Genomic DNA, 18,884 nt, shown 5'->3' on the forward strand with positions numbered 1-18,884 from the left:
TGTGGTGGAGTGTAAATAGCTTACAAAAATCTATTAACATGTCTGCATCACCCCTCCAAAAGAAAAAAACATCATCTACAAAATGTGTGTACATATACACATGTTGTTTCCATATTGGATGATCTAGGATTACATCTTTCTCCCAAAACCAAAGGACCAGGTTGGCATATGTATTGGCACAGGGGGTGCCCATGGCTAACTTAGCTGTAGTGAGTCATCAGATGATGACTGCTTTGTTTTGCCCACCACACCAACACCACCTTATAATTCACTATCATCTCCCTGACCAGCAAGATTCTGCTATCTCTTCTTCCACCTCATAGGTTACTACTCCACCACCTACTCAAGGAAGGCAACCTTCTGAATCATCCACCTCCACTAGGCACATGACTCAGTCTCCTCCATCACCTCCTTCCTCTAGCTTGTCTAAAACTTCTTCCTCTTCTTCTGTTTCAGGCTGTACCCAGTGTATTTACCTCAAATGTTTATTAGCTTTCAAAGGCAATATACAAAGGGGATATTATCTTCTCTTCCTAGATGACAAAAGCTACATTCACATAAATTTGTTACTCAATTCCCGGTAGTTATAGATGGAAATGGATTCTGGCCTGGATATATTCAATACAGGTAAAAATTCTGCCTTGGAGGAAGAGGGAAATAGTATAGTTACTCCAACCGCCCACCTACATGCTTTGCAACAAGTCCCAATCCCAACATACGGCAGAGATGAAGCATCACCTTCAATTATAAATGTGGTCCACCCTTGGTCTGCTGTTGATTTTCAAACTATTTTGGACTCTCTTCCATCAATCAGAACAAATCTAGCAAAATATGCAAGAATCTTAAAAGGGATCTTCAGTTGAAAAATCCTACTTTTGAGGATCTCAGAGCAGCAATGGACGCATCCATTCCACCTGATCTATTTAAACGTATTTGGATCATGCTAATATACCAGATTCTATGCCCCAGCATACAGATTTAGAGGCTTTTCAGGCAGCTAAGACTTGTTTATTACAGGCTATTACTGCAGTATGTAACGCAGTCATGCAGAGAGAGGACAAGTTGACAATCTTCTTTATGGCACATGGCAGATGCCTTTGAAGCCTTCTCAGGATATACAGAACCTGCTGGAGATCCAGCAGCAAGTGGTCTCAAAGCTGCTTTTGTTAATGGTCTATTGTCTCCCATTCGAGACCAGATAAAAAAAGGTTCACTTAACCTGGACAAGTTTAGGGCTTCATGAATTTGTTAATCAGGTTCAATATTTAGCAGACACCCTTACTCATGAAAAATGACAATGACAAGAGGAGCAACAAGTAAAATTATTAAACCTACAACTCCAACAATTTACCAGAAATACAGGGAAAAATAGAAGAAGAAGAGGGGGCCGTAATAGATTTAGATTTTCTCAAAAGCAGGGACCATTTCCTTAGAATTTTAATAATAATAATAATACCCCACATCCACAAGTACAGAGACAGAGATTAAATTCAAATCAATGTTTTAATTGCAGCCAAAATGGTCATTGAAGAGACAATTGTCCTTTCCTGCAGCCTGTGGAAGCACTAATGAAGTCTAATAAACCATTTGATAATCAGCTGCCATCACGAGGTCCATATACTGTCCACCAAAATGTGAGACAACCTCTAACATGGAACACTCCTTGGCAGCAAGATAAATAGCATAGTCATTAACAGGGAACATAGCTATTTCCTTTCATACCTTACACCAGAAAGGGCCATTCGTAAACATAAAAGTTCAAAACAACAGTATTCCCTTTTAATAGTCAATGGATAGATCAATGCTGAATGCTTCCATGGCTAAGAATCTCCCTTTGTCTTGCAACTCAGTAAGATTAGTTGGGGTATCAGGAGTCTCTTTAGACTACCCTGAGAAAGTTTCAGTTCCCGTTAAGTTAGGACCATTGATAGACCAACATGCTTTTCTTGTTGGAACCTTTGCATCCCTTAATCTTTTAGGTAGGGATCTTCTTTGTAAGTTACAATGTACAATATTCTGTACACCGGATGGAATATATTTAAATGTTCCTAATGAGTCTGGTGATGCAGATGTGTGCTGTAGCAGGTGTTTTAGATGAGGAAATGCTATTTTCTTTCCTTACTGACACAACACCTTTTCAGCCATCAGATGTAGACTTACTAGATACAGTTCTGTCGCAGTTATGGACAACCCATGACAATGAGGTAGGACTTATTAGAGATGCTACACTAGTACAAATCACTTTAAAACCTCATGAACCTCTGCCCGTGGTAGTGCAATACCCTCTTTCTGCAGAAGCAGAAGCAAAAATTGAACCAGTTATTTCAGCACTGCTGTAGCAATGTATAATTATTACTACTAGAAGCCCTTGCAACACACCCATTTTGCCAATACAGACACCTGGCAAAGACACTTATAGATTTGTGTAAGATCTGGGAGCTGTGAATACCATAGTTGTGCCTGCTTTTCCTGTAGTACTTAACCCTGCAACTAGTCTTAGCTCAATTCCTCCTTCTGCTACTACCTGTGTGGTTACTGATATTTCCTCAGCTTTCTTCTCTATCCCAATACACCCTGATAGTCGGTATTTGTTTACATTTACACACAGAGGACAGCAATACACATGGACATGCTCATCCTTAGGATATGTAGAATCACCCACCTTATTTTCAAGAGAAATGAAAAATCAGTTAGATAAAGTACAGTTATCTTGTGGATCTGCCTTTGTCTAGTATGTAGAAGATCTTCTCATAGCATCTAATTCCTTAGCTGACTGTCAGACTGACTGTTTTCTTGTTAACTACACTAGTTGAGTTAGGATTTTAAGTAAATCGATCTAAGCTTCAGCTCTGGCAACCACAAGTCCAGTATTTAGCACATCTAATCTCTGAAAATGCACAAAACATTTTACCTTCTTCATTGCAGCTATATAGATGACACCAAGACTTACTACTCTAAAACAACTTACAGCATTTATTGGTTTAGCAGAATATTGTAGACAATGACTATCCAATTATGGTGAAATAATTAAACCTTTATTAGAACTACTGAAAAAGGACACCCTCAAACCCCTCCCATGGCAACTTTGCCATGAACAAGCTTTTACTCAGTTAAAATCACTTCTTTCAAATTCTCCAACACTATGACTGCTAGACTATTCAAGTGTTCTTTCTTTTCTGTTGTGAATGCAATAAGGTAGCATTAGGATTATTAGCACAGAGAGGAAATGATGGCTTTAGACCACTTACTTATTACAATACAAATCTTGATTCCCCTCTTGCCTTAGAGCTGTAGCTGCAACTGCCTGGTTAGTTTATATAGCAGCAGCACTTACTCTGGGCCATGATACTTTTGTTGCAGTTTCACATGCTGTCAGTATTTTGTTATTAAAGACTAAAACACAATATCTTTCTGCTTCTAGACTTTCCAAATGCAAGCTAGCTCTACTTAATAATCCATTATTGCAAATTATTAGATGCCCTCCTTTTAATCCGGCCTCTCTTATCTCTACTGCTGATGAAGGTGAACCTCATGATCATGTTTTTGTAGTTAACAATGTGCTTCCTCTTAGACCTGATCTCAGAGATACTCCTCTGCAGAACCCCAAATTAATTTTCATTGATGGATCATGTATCAGAAGGGAAGACAGACAATTGACAGCCACTTTTATGGTCTGTAGTACTGATCAAATATTACTGACTGGACAATTGCAGGGAAATGTTTCAGCTCAAGTAGCTGAATTAATAGCCATTACTGAAACTTGCAAGCTAGCACAGGGAAAGACTGTTAAAGTGTACACAGATTCCAGATATGCCTGTGAAGTGGTTCAAGATTTTGGGAATCTCTGGTGAGAAAGAGGTTATTTAACCTTTGAAGGGAGAACAAAATAAAAATGCAGTTTTTATCACTGAATTGTTAAATGCCCTGCTTCTCCCTAGGGAGATAGCTGTTGTTAAATGTGACGTTCATAGATCAGATCATTTATTTGAAACAGTAGGTAATACTTTTTTCTGATAGAGCAGCAAGACAGGCTGCTTTATTAAATCCTGTTCAAGCTCTTTTTTGCAGCCTCTTCAAGATGAAAATGCAAATGTAACTTTGCATGAAGTGTTGTCTTTTCAGAACCAAACTGACTCTGAAAGGGTAAGGTGGATGCATGATGGCTGCTGTTGTTCCACTGAATCACTTTGGCACCATCTGGATGGTAGGTTAGTAGCATCATGAGCTCATTTACCACAGTTGGCACGGGCTTACCATTTGCCATCCCATCTGGGAAAAAATGCTTTAATAAGACAGATTTTGACTGACTGGTATGCCCCTTACACTTCAGAAGTTGTTGAGCATCTTGTACAAACCTGTAATATATGTCTTCAATGTAACATTTCTAAATCTGTAACTGTTCCCACACAGCATATTAAAAAGCTGTGAAGACCTTTTTGTTGTATACATTGTGATTTCATAGAATTACCAATGTGTGCAAAGTTTAAATATGTACTAGTTTTGACTGATGCTGTCTCTGGATAGGTAGAAGTATAAACATGTATTAAAAATGATGCAGCCTCAGTGGCCAAGATTTTGTATGAGTTTATACCCCGTTTTGGGGTACCATGTTGTCTTCAGTCAGACAGATGTACTCATTTTATATGAATCAGATTATTCAACAGATTTGTAAAGTTCTAAACATTTACATGCAGTATCATTGCCCCACAGACCTCAGGCTTCAGGTATGGTAGAAACAATGAAACAAAATTTGAAAACTAAGTTAGCAAAACTTACTGTGGAAACAAGTCTAAAATGGCCAGAGGCCTTGCCCTTAGTTTTATTTACTATCCATTGTGCAATCTGTGCACCTAGAAAATTCTCCGCTCATTAAATCTTTATGGGACGCCCTATGAGGATGTCAGCCACACTCCTACCCACAAATCTTAATCTGCATGTAGTTGATCAGACAGTGCTTACTTGCTGTAAACAACTCATTTATGTTCTGCGACATCTTCATTCACAAGCAATCTCCTCCCAGCTTCAGCCTGATCCTGATGCAACACATGATGTTAAACCAGGATTTTAGACATTCATTTGTTCCTTCCCCAGATGATACGCCCTCCAACTTCGATGGAAAAGCCCATTCCGGGTGCTCCTCATCATAGCTACAGCCATTAGACTCAAAGACCCTCCAACATGGATTCATATCTCCCATGTCCAAAAAGCAGTGCCAAATAAGGGAAGCCAACCAGTTCCATTCAACCTACCCTCTGTAGCCTTGTCTGATGATGAAATAGTTTCCTCTCCTACCAGAAGAAAAAAAAAAAAAGAGACTGGGAATAGAACTGATGTTGACTTATACTGTGAGGACATCAGAAGAGGACATTTATCTGAGTCAGGCTACCAAGAACCACTCATGGGAGCTAACCTACAACAGCAACCTTTCTGGAGTGTGTATGGAGTGCAGCAATGAGCTATTTATCGCAAAACAGATTTATTCCTGGACATTTTTGAAAATCCACTCCAACCCAGACCAACTCACCATTCATGTCTGACTATTGCCACAATGACTGCAATTATTTTTGTTCTACTACTGCATTTCGTGATTCTAGCTGAAACTGTAAGTACTGTTCAACATTTTTAACAGAAAAATAAAATGAATGATAAAATCTAGACAGAAATCACCAGATTGGCATCCAAAGTTTGGGTCTATATTATGCCATGGTAACAGTGAACACCACAATGTTGACAAATATTCAGTGAAATTCACTTCTGCAATTCGCTGAATACTTAAAGGGCAAAGACATAGTTGGCCAACTACAAAACTCTGCCCTTTTCTCCACTGTAGTGCGATCACAGAGTTGGTATATTTAGTTATGGGGGTGTGGGAGGTGCAGCCCCCCTCCAGATGGGTGGGTTTGGTTTAAGTAGATTTAGTTCTGTTGGGTTGCAGGGCAAGTATTTGTTTGACACCAAAGTGAATTTTGCTGAATACTTGTTGATGATGTGGTGTTCACTGTTATGGTGTTTCAACTGGGTAATATAGACCCCAAATTTGAATAAATTTCATACCACTCTGAATACATATGCTAAAACTCTAAATTTTAGTAACTATTGGGTATGGGCCCACATACCTACTGCCTATGATGGCAGTATCCCGTTTTTTCCAGTACCTGTAAATGAAGTTGATATGGGGACAGTTTTTTCTTCAGTGGTGCTAAGTAAAAATGCTTCATGGCATAATGTTACATTGTTTAATAAAATTGCTGTACTTAGACTTTCAGTGATTGTCTAGGGTCATACTTGTTAGGCGAAGAATGGGAATGTGGAAGTTGGAGAGACCAAATGTAATATTACTCAAAGAATGTATAGTGGTTGTGCAGTAAAAAGTATGATCATGGTGAAAGACTTTTATTTTATTTGTGGTAGTCTGGCATATCCCTTGGCTGCCAGCAAACTAGTCAGGCTGTTGTTATATTGGAAGAGCTGTTCCAGCCATTTGACATGTAGATGCCCTGCCCAGTGGTATAATTTGTAATATACGAGATACTCAGACTGCAAAAAATCTTAATGGAAAGGTCAATGCTTCATGGATTTATTATCATGACTTAGAACAACAGTTTCCAAAGGACTTTCTCATATGGACCTTGGTGATGATATTATTTCTGGGGCTGGCATATTACCTACTTATGGGACTGTAAAATCAATTTGGGAGTTGATAAAGCTCTCTAAGCTATTAGAAGTAATAAGCAATGCAATGTTTGAAATTAATTAATTTGACTACTTTGGAGCTGACAGCCTTGCATGCAGTAGCACTCCAAAATTGAATGGCACTTGATTTCATACTCACTTCAAAGGGAGGTACATGCTCACTCTTGCATGAGGAATGCTGTTCATTTATTTCCAATAATGAGCATGCAATATGTAGTCATTTGGAAATCATCCAAAAAGTGGCTGACCTGTCAGATACCAAAGAAGTGGATAGTTCACAATGGGCTTGGCTACCAATTTGTTTTCAGGATGGGGAGGCAGTTTGTTGAAATTTATTATGCTTATTGCTATTATTATAATAATTGTATTTTTGCTTTTATGCAAAGATTTAATAACCAAACTCACTGCATCTCAATCAAACCCATTGTTACAAAATTTGCATGTTTGTGACTTTGAAAAAGTGTCTTTTACATACTGTGTCAATGAAAATGAGATAGCAAGTGAAAATGCAAAGTTAGTTTTTGAAGGTTTTGAAAAAATGTACAACAATATATTTAAAGTATAGAAGATGTTTTATGATATGAGTGTGATGCTTTCTTAGCATCAGATGAGGGATTGTAAATCATTAAAATGAAATTGCACAAGTTCTAGAAGGTTACTGTATACACTGCAGCAGCATAAGCAGAAACATGGAAAAGTACAGAATGTTAAGTTTCATTTCCTGAAGCAGCATTCTTTCTAAATCACATGATCCATAGTAAGGTAGACATCTAGACAATAAGTTTCAAATCTGATTTTACTAAACTTGACATTTTTGTATCAGATATTTAGTAATGGTCTGAAGAATAGACTGTATTATGAACTGTACTAGTTAGCATTTTTCTATTGGGTGCTAGCAGTGGTATGACAAAGTTTACTACTTTGTTAACATTTTCCTATAAAAGATTATGTTTTTGTTTTTTAAGGGAGACATAACTTCCTGAGTACTGTCTCCCACATGTGTGTGTTATTTATTTTAATAAATTATATTTTAATCTGCCAATGACGAAAGTTTGTTTTAGTATAGTTAAACTCCCAACAGTCACACTGCTCTTTTGAATTGCCCTTAACCCATTAAGCTGTCTACTTAACAGATTAGGTCATGGCTAAAATTTGTCTCACAGAAAACAACAAAGTATAAAGACTTCTCATCTTCTTTTTGTGGATGATTTAAAATTGTATTGTTCATCAGATGAGTAGTTGAAGGCAGAACTGCAAGTGGTCAAAACTTTCTCAGATGATATAAGAATGTCATTTGATATTGATAAATGTGTAAAAGCTACATTTAAAGCAGGAAAGCTGCAGCACCAAGAAAATATCAGTCTGGGACAGGAATGTGCTATAATGGAACTTGAGCAAGTGGGACGGTGTAAATATTTGGGAACTGATGAAGGATCAACAAAAACATGAACAAATGTGGACATTAGAAGACCAAAATTAGTATTGAAAACTGCTCTGACATCTAAGAACAAAGGCCAAGATATAAACCAATTTGCTTTTCCCATTCTAACTTACAGTTTTGGGGTGATTAACTGTTCTCAAAAGGTATTTCATCAGTTGGACAGAAAAACAAGAAAAAATACTTCATGCTTATCAAATGATATGTAAAAATCAGTGTATACTAAGACTGGATAGTCCTCTTCTGGAGGAGGTATGGGCCTCCTTGAAATTAATTACATTTATAGATCTGCAATTGTAGGACTGGATATATACCTGCTGACTTCACCAGATCGAGACACAGTAAAAGTTTTAAAACATGAGAACAAGTCTAAGATTACTTCCTTGTTTAGCTCAGCAGAGGCATATTAGTGTCAAGCAGGAATGGAAATCAAACCAAAAGTAGACAAAAAAAATCAAACAGTAACTGAATGTGCCAAAAAACAAAAGAAGGAATATAAGGAGAATGATCATATGAGAAGGCAAGAAATGTGGAAAAGGTATAAATATGGTTACAATTAGAGAAACTCCTGGAACATCATTTTGATCAGGATCTGATGCATAAATGGTTAAGGAGAGGTGAATTTAAACCAAAGGATGAAAGGTTGATACTGGTGGTCCAGGAAATGAACTACATACCCTTTGGTTTACAAAGTCCATTGAACATGTGGGAGAAACACACAAATGCAATTTCTGTGAAACAGAACTGGAAACAGTCACACATCTTGTTGCTAGGTGTGCTACACTAATGGTAGAGGACCTGAAGGGCCTCTATATTGAGATGATCTCAGAGATTGTTAAAGCAGGGTCCACAATGGTAAACCCTCACTCAAATGGGTCCAACCATTCAGGTCAGACCAGAAAAAGGAGGAACAGGAGAAGAGTGTATTAGATTAAAGTAGAAGGAGAAAATACTATGAACTTGCTATAATAGATGAGGCAGAATGTGTTAACCAAATTACTACTGATGGTGGTTTTAAGGTATTTAATTTTAGTCAAATTGATATTAATAAAAAATATATTTCATTTTTTAAAAAATGTTTCACTTTTATTCCAGATTTTAGACAGGATATAGTGAAGCTTCTGATTCAGTTCACATTATATATCAGGTAAATGAATTTGAAAATGTTTTTTGGGAGTGATATAAGCACAGATTACCAACTGGAATTATAAAGGGAAGGTATGTTTATGCCACTATCTAACCCAATGGTTTCTGTGTTTGAAAGTGTGTGTGAAGAGCATTTTAGAGCAATGTTAATAAACCATACTCCTAGATAGATAATTTATTGGTAGGAGAAAGTGAGGCATTAAAACAACTAAAAGGGAATAAAAACATCAGGGTGAACTCCAACAAAGGAGGTGGAGTAGCAATCATGGATTATTGTATTTATTCTAGTAAAATGCTGGAGATCTTGAATGATACATCAAAATACGTATGTGTATCTAGAAATGAGAAACACAGCATATGCATAACAAGACTTAAATGTATTTAAGTTACTATGCCAGGATGTTATTACTGGGGAGAAAAAGTCACTAATCCAGTAATTTTTGGCATACTAAATAGTCATAAAAATACCCATGATCCACCACTGAGACCCATTGTTGCAGCTAGTAGATATAAGACAGAACCACTGGTGTTATATGTAGATTTTCATTGAAAAAAGTTAGTGGAAAAAGAATGTCATACTCTAAGAGATTCCTGGCATTTATTAAAAATATTGAATGGAATTCCATTTAGGGAAAATATTTTATTTGCAAAAATAGATGTCAATTTATACTCTGTTATACCCCATGAGGATGGATTACAACATTTTCAAAACATATTAAGAGACCTGTGTGCTATAGAGATATGTTAATTATTCAAGAATTCTTATAAATGGTTTTATGGAACAACTATATATATTTTGAAGGAGAATATTTCTATCAATTAACTGGTGTAGCAATGGGGGACTGCGAACATGAAAAGTAATCATTTCCCCTTTATTTTGTAATGTGTTCTATTATTTTAGAATCTTGGATGATATTTTAATTTTTTTGATTAATGACAGAGGACATAAGAGCAGAAGCCACAGTAGCTCCAATTGCAAAAAAGATAAAAAGAGAACAGATTACAGTGGCTGAGACACATGCAGAAAAGTAGAAGATGATGTGGTGAAGAAGATTAGGGACAGACTAAAAAAGGTAAGAAAAAATGAGGACATCCAGCAAAGAGGTGGATGGACTGTGTGACAAAAGATCTGCAACAGTCAGGCATGAATGTTGAAGAAGGCAGGAGTGTGGCACTGAATCGAGAGAGATTGCAACAGTTAAAATGCTAGTCTGACCCCATATAGAAAATGGTAAAAAGAGGGTTGATGATGATGATGACAAAGCATCTCTTATTGAGTTTTTTGACTACTTGAATAGATCAAGTTATTTTTTGAAATTTACAGTACTTATACATATGATATTGAAAAGATTAATTATTTGGATATTACCATTTCTAAAGATATCGAAAAAAGGAAAATCTGTTTCCATATTTATTGTAAGGAAATATATTCAAATTCCCTGTTACAGTCTAACAATTGCCACCCTCAATAACAAAAGAAAATAAAAATACAAAAAAAGATTTTTTAATAAAGAATGCTTTTTACTGAGTCGCTGTAAAAATCAAAAAATATGGAAGAGTGAAAACTTTGCAAAAGAAACGCACACAAGCTGATTTCAGAAAAGCATCTGAGGTCGGTTTTGCTGATTCTTGCTACTTCTTCTGCTATCTCAATAACAGAATCAACAAAACTGACCTCAAATACTTTTCTGAAATCAGCTTGTCTGTGTTTGTTTTGCAAAGTTTTCACTCTTCTTCCTTATTTTTCACTTTTTAGAGTGATTCAATAAAAAGCATTTTTAATTAAAAAATGTTTTACATTTTTATTTTTTTACTTTTTAGTTTTTAAGTAAAATACACCAGTAATTCTATAATTATCTATACATAATGGCTGTTGTAGTTTACTTAAAGAGTAAAAGAGTGGTTGAGGAATGTAGGTTTTAAGTAAAAACAAGAGTAATTCTGTATTTATGTAGATTTATCAAGATTTATTAGAATCCGCAATGCATATTCATTGTTTTGCTTATACATCACTTTGAGCTTACCAGGGTGCTGAAGTGCTGTGCATTACATAAAGTTTGGTTCCCAGTGGATGTATGTGAGAACTTGCACCATAACTGTCTTGCCTACTCACCACTGTGATCTCTCCATGGATGCTGAAATACTGTGTGTTGCATAATGATTGGTTTCCAGTATATGTAGGTAAGAACTAATTGGTCAAGGAATGTGACAAAGCTATAAAGCCAATTTCAATAAAAACATTCTAAATATAGTAAAAGGCCAGATGGTCTGCCTGTTGAGATTAATTCAGAGGCTGAAACATTTGCTGTAGAATTAGAGAAACTATTGGGATGTTTCAAGACAGGGACTACCTGATACCTTTATTGCAAAAATCAAGGATGAAATTATAAGAGGAAGGGACGAAAGATTTGCTCCCATCCTTGGGGAATATAATAATAGCAATGTCAAGTTGCAAATATACATGATTAAGGACAAAAAAGATAATATAAATGAGAAAATGGAGGCAAAGTGATGACTATTTTAAGGAATACATGGGAAGTTATATTCCCTTCAAAATACAAGGAATGTTAGGAATGAACCCTAAAAACTACATACAAAAAAGAAAAAAGGTCAAGAGCATTTTAGAATACAATTACAGTGGGCCAGCAAATGGTATATATTCCAAAATGATGACGTGGCTGCTGTACATATTGCAGATATATTAATGATGGACCATATGTACTAACTGAGGGATTTTCAAAAACATTAACTTGTCTAGGTATATGCAGTTGTAACACTAAAATGACAGTTTATCTTGCCAACTGTATTTCTTGTCCTGCCTTCTATATAGACAAGGCAATTCACACCTTGAAAGAATCTATGAGCACTTTTATGATATTAAAAAGATAAACAACGTAATGCATTGTATATACATTCATGCTCTTGTCTGCATTTCAAAAACAATTATATTTTTTCTGATTGAATGGGTGAACATTTCAGGTAGAAGTGGGGATTGTGAAACAATTCTGGAAATAAAAGAATTAATATGACAGTTTTGACTGAATGCTACAAAAAAGCCAGGATTAAATGATTTTTTTATCACTGCATAGTGTGTTGAAACTTATGGCAGAAACATTTTGTGTATTTTTTATATTTATGTTTATACAAGTACATTAATTATGTGCATTTACAAAAGATTTTGTTAACACATGTACCTTGGACTTTAAATATAGTACTTATTTTTAAGGGGGTGTAATCTAGATAACTTTTTAGTGGAGGTGAACTACTGATTGGATGATTTCTAGGTATGAATTAAATATCGAAATTAAAGTATTAGTGAGTGAGTCAACTCTGATGAAATCCATGTTAATTAAAGGAAGAAAGCACTAAGTTCATTTACAAAAGTTCATTAATAAAAATGATTTTACTAAAAAAAAAAAGAAGTAAAATATGAAATATGTTTACCTCAAGCTTTATTTGAGGCTCCCTCACCAATAGGATAAAAATGTTTTCAAAAATACAGCTACAGGGTGGGATATAATTAAGGTGGAGTTTAAAAATAAGGTGTTAAGAGGAGAAAGGAATTTATGGTTAAGAAGTAACAAGAATTATTTAAAGGAACTGACATGTTAAAGTATTGTAGAATAGGGGGAATCTCACAGAACAAGAAGAGCAGAATGCTAAGTAGAAAATAAGGGACTACCTCAATAATATGCACGAGTTTAGAAAGACTGCTGTGAAGCAACTGTTTTTTAATACTAACACTAGAGCACAAAACCTTTTAGCAACAATGACTCAGGCAACAGAAAGCAGAAAGGGCTGTCACCAAGTTTAGGGAGCCTATAAAAAGGAAGGTAACAACAGAGCCTGTAAAGGTATTAGAAATATTTTGGAAATTCTATGAAAGTCTATATAAAGTAGAGAAATATGGAAATCAAGAAAAGATACAAATGGAAATGTTTATGGAAGAATTAAATATGCCAAGGTTAGAAGTAGATGAGGCTAAATTACTAATTGTTAGGATAGGAGGAGATGAGATAAAAATTGTGATGTGTAACCAATCTAAAGGAAAATCCACAGGAATAGATGGTATTCCTGTGGAGGTTTGGAAGCTAGGAGAGGAAAATGATAAAGATCTGGAAGGTTCTGTTTAACAGTATTTTAAGAAGAAGAGAAGTACCAACATCCTGGAAGAAAGCAGGTGAAGCTGTAATACCTAAAGAGGGTAAAGAACCATCGGACACAGCTTCATACAAGCCCATTTCAATACTAAACCATGATTATAAAGTGCTTACGTCTGTAATGGCTAAAAGAATGACAAATGTAATGCCAACATTGATAGATATTGATCAATGTGTTTTTGTGGAGGCGAGGAAAACATTTGACAATATTAACAGAGCATTGATGATCCAGGGGGAAGCAGAATGTAAGAAAATACCATTGTTGTTGGTGGGTTTTGATGCAGAAAAAGCATTTAACAAAGTAATCTGGGACTTTACAAGCAGGGCAATTGAAACATTTGCACTTCCTGAAAAAATTTGAAGGTTGATTAGGAGGATATATGAGGGATCGGAGGCAAAGATTAAAGTGGACGGGGTCCTTTCTGATAATTTCTGACTGAGCAGAGGAATCAGGCATTAGGTTATTTGTGTTATATTTAGAACTTTTGACAAAGAAAATAAGGGACTCAGAAATTCAAGGATATAATTGATAGGGTAGTCAAGAAAAGCTGGCTTTATTTGCAGATGATATTATTTTATACCTGACAAAACCAGAAAGACAGATTACAGTGTTGTGCAACATTTTGAGACAGTTTCAAATCTTTTCAGGATACAAAATTAATGAAGCTAAAACGAAGGCAATAGCAGTAAATTATGTACCCATGCATGAATTGATTCAGCAATATCCTTATCTATAGGGACAAGATAAAATTAAGTATTTAGGAGTATAGATTAATAATTATTCTGCTGTGGCAGCTAAGGATATGTGGGAAGAGACTAAACAAAAGAGAAAACAAACCGAGAAAATTGAAGCTTTGTTATATGGATAGTAGGATACAAGCAGTCAAAATGTTTTTAATCCCTTTAGTCTTATACATAGGTCAGGCATATTTTTATTAACCAGAGGATAAGTTGTGGATAGCAATTAATAAAGAGCTGAAGGACTTTACCTGGGAGGGAAAGATGGCAAAAGTCAAGTGGGACAAGCTGATTGTTCCAGTAGAGCAGGGCAGACTTAGATTATTCAGTTTGACAGGGTATTTCAGAGAGGTCTACATTAAAATCCTGAAAGGCCTTAACAGCAAATGTATGTACATCAACACATAAAGGATGATGTACATAAACAGCAAAATATGTAATCGGCGAAAATCACAATGCCGTACGTGTTATGTCAAGCAAGAGCGCCTCAACAGGTACGTTCAAACTAACATAGAAAACTGAAATTAACCCATTTTTCCAGGGGGACAAGCCCCCCCTGCACCCCCATGTGGGGGACTGTGCCCCTCACACTCCCCCTACTTAAATATACCAACACCGAGACTGCACTACAGTGGGGAAAAGGATATATTTCCTTATCCCCATGATCACGCTGCTGGCTAAATAAACACATTTGGCATTGTGATTTTCACCGATTATCTTTCGCAGTTTATGTACATTGACCTTTATGTGTCGATGTACATATACTCGATGTTAAGGCCTTTCGGGATTTTAATATAGACCCATTTCAGAGCTACACAGTTAAGGCTCCTATACATAGCTCAAGCAGAAAACTATAATTCAAAGTGGAAAGGGATGATGTTGAAATGGGGGGAAGCTCAAGAAACAATGAGAGATTGGGTTTTTGTATTATGCCTTTAAGGAGAATAACAATAATCATACAGAGTATTATATCTGCGGTGGTGCAGTGGTTAGCGTTGTTGCCTCACAGCAAGAGGCTCTCTGGTTTGATTCTCAGCTGGAGCACCTTCTGTGCGGAGAATGCATGTCCTCCCTGCAGTCAAGTGAATTTAAAGATATGCAGGTAGGTGTATGGGTGTGCCTTCCTTGAAGGTTGGGTGCCAAGGTGGCAATTCGACACCATAAAAACTCACTGCCAATCATAAACGGACCAGAGTTCCACTGTGGCAACCCCCAACCGGGAAAAGCTGAAAGACAGTTATACAGAGTATTATATCCATAAAGTAGCAGAAAGTATTTTAAGAACTAAGCCAACACAGGAATGGAGAAAGGAGATTATGCCAATAGGGATGAATGCAATTAGGGATAAAGAAAATAGGCAAGTGGGGTTTGGAACGTATTGGAGAAAAATGGCAAAGGAACCAAGATTTTGGGAGCAAATAACTAGAGGGCCAACGATGTTTCTCTAGTCTGGTTTTGCGAAAGTGTATTTCTCTGGAAATGCACTTTTGCGAAACTACAGTTCACCGAGGTTGTTGGAGATCGCAGTACAGTGGGAATAAGGGAATTTTTCCCTTTTCGCCACTGTAGTGCAATCTCAAAGTTGGTATATATTAGTAGCAGGGGTGTGGGGAGCGCAGCCCCCCCCACATTGAGGGTGCCGTGGGGCTTGCCCCCCTGCATAATTTAGTGTAGTGTATTTTTTGTTTGTTTTTTTATTTAGCATTTTAAATACTCAGTATGGGGATCAAAGCCACTTCTGCTGCATCAACAGAATGGTTTGGAGGAGCAAGTATATCTCGCAGAGGATACCACTGCTCTGGAACTAACTCATCATCCACATAAAGCAAAGCTCATTTAGATACAACTTGGATCTATGGATGGGAAACAGAAAATGTGCCACAGTATTGCCCCCTGTACTACTAATGGACAGAGGCAGCAATTAAATGGTTTACCCCACCACATGGGAATTTTCCCATATTTGAGTTTACTTGCCAAGTGTGAACAGTGACAGGAGGTAAGTAGCTTGAAAGTAAGGGCAATAAAAGGATGTTAGTTAGCTTTCTTAAATGTGGTACAATGATGCTGTCTGGTACTGGGCAGTGATCTGAACTAGAAGATTTTTTTGACTGTGACCAGTGTTTTGCACTGAGTTTAGGGCAAATACTAGTAAACAGTATTCAGTTTTGGGCATCAATATTTGAATCACTTTTGCTTTCTTTACTTCTCCGAGTAACAAGTTTGAATATCTGTAGACTCCCATGAGTTTATTTATAGTCTCCTGTATTAAACAGTTGGTGTGTGAAGAAAAAGATAATGCCTACATATTTCTGATGTTTAAGTATCAGAACAGGTTCACCCTGTGGGTCTATAAGTATGAAAGGAGAGATTGTTTTGAGTCTTTGCTGAATTACAAATAACACATTTGCTGTCATTTTGCAATTTATGACTAGTTCCATTCCAAATAACTAGTTTCATAGTTCTTTGAAGTTGTTCTAAAATGTCTAAAAAAAGTATGGATGGTGATTTTTCTGAAGACAGTATTACAATGTTATCAGTGTAAAGAGTACAGGTCAATTGCTAAATTGTTCATAAAAATTGGAACAACAGAAGTCCCAAAATAGATCCTTGTGGGACATCTACTGTAAATATTCAATGTTATGAGTTATTTGTTACATGTTCTGACACCACTATTACTTAAGAGTCCTTAACAATAGTGATTTAGATGCACATTTTAAGTGTATAAAAAGGGCTCCTGCATCAAAATTGTTCTTTTCCATGACTTCATACATAATTACTAGTTACTATGTAAATCGCAGTTGGAGCAGTAAAACATTTCTGGAAGCCATGTTACTTACTTGACAGTATATCATGTTTATCTAGTTAACCAACTGTTTATAAAGTAGTTTCACAATAATTTTCCCAGTGTGAAGTATCTGTATGAGAAACACTAAAATTAGAATTTAAAGGAAAAGTGACAAGCAGTTCAGTGAAAATAAATGAATTCTAATACATTACACAGAATGCAAGCTGACGCATTCCTGTCATGTAGAATAAGTGAAAGTAATAGCTTCTTATCAGAATGACAACCTTATCAATTATACCATGGAATGTGAATAACATTGTAGGTATGGGCAAGAAGCAAAGAGTACTGAATTTTATTACAACTTTAGGATACAAATAGCAATGTTACAGGATACATACTTGGATAGAAATGAGCATATGAATTTGGTAAAGAAAGTATTTCAGAACAGTTATTCAGCAGAGTATCAGGACCAAAGAAAAATGGGGTAGTAATAGTGATTGTTTGAGGGGTCCCAATAATGATAGAAAAGGAAAAGAAAGAAAACAATGGTAGATTTGTGGAAATACTGGAGGATTATACTGCTAAGTATTTACGTTCCATCTAAATCTACTATTGAGGAGCTTAAGAGAATTATGGAAGAGCTAATTAGCTACCAGCAGGGAATGTAATTCATGGGTGGGGACTGCAACCTGATATGAAATGGTGAAGATGTATCATGGGGACTTATAAGGGAAAATATAACAAAAGAGGGCAGATTTCTGAAGAAATGTGAGAGAATAGAAGATGTGAATTTGCTTGCAGAGTCCCAAAAATAATTTACATATTATTCCTCAACTGGGTCAGACTGGTGAAAAATATATTTCATTGGAGCATGGGTGTTTAATTAAAAGCTTTGAAATGCATTAAAACCTATTTCAAATCATGTGCCAATAAAAATAATGATAAAGATGCAGGGAAATCAAACAAAAAAATAGATACTGGGTACTTTCCTACTTATCTATTAAAAAGAGAGGACTTTAAGGAATGGGTTGTAGAAATGATTCAGGATTTGTCAGGGAAGATACATATTACTTCAGAAGGGATAGCAGAGGAATGGAATAAAATGAACATGGATGATACAGCTAAGAGAGAAAGAGATAAGGAAAAGAATAGAAACTATTTACAGGGATTATCAGAGGTGAAGTATTGCAGATAATCTTACAGAACAAGAAGAGTAATAACTGCTAAATGATAAAGGAAAATAAGGAAGTATTTGGATGCTATAAATGAGTTTAAGCAAGTATATTGAGAACAGCTTCAGAACAAAAAAAAAAATCTATTAGCACAATGGCTTAAGCAACAGAAAATACAATGGGTTGCTTCCAAAGTTAAGGATTATATGACAAGAAAAATAACCACAGACCCTACAGCGGTAACTAATGAATAATATTCAGGAGGGGTGAAATTTCAGGGAAAGCAGAACTTGAGCAATCTATGTAATGTGGAAATAAATAATTTTAAGAAAGAAATTATAAATGTATAATGTAAGAAACAGAAAAATGTTTGTAAAGGTTCATTTTCTTTTTTAGAACTGTATGTGTACCCATGTCACTCTGTAATGTGTGCAATTAATAAAAGTGCTAAAATAATAATTTTCCCTATGGACTGAGTAAGGTAACTGGTCTTTATTCAGATGTTGTTGAAGTTTTGGGAATGGGTATGATTAATGCATGTTGACACCTCTGTGGGGATTATACCTGTAAAAGAGTGAGATTATAAAGGTGTGACAATAGTTTGTCTGTATGATGTGCAGTTAGCTTTAGAAGGTTGGAGTATAACCTAGAGTAACTGATTGCTTTGTGAGTTTCAATATTTTCAAGTGCGTTTTGCACCTTCTTTGAGGTAAGTCAGCTAAAATAGAATTGTGATAGTTCAAGTATGGGTA

Source organism: Protopterus annectens, chromosome 2.part0 (genome assembly GCF_019279795.1).
Source record: "Protopterus annectens isolate FY-2018-M chromosome 2.part0, PAN1.0, whole genome shotgun sequence".
Classification (NCBI taxonomy): domain Eukaryota; kingdom Metazoa; phylum Chordata; order Ceratodontiformes; family Protopteridae; genus Protopterus; species Protopterus annectens.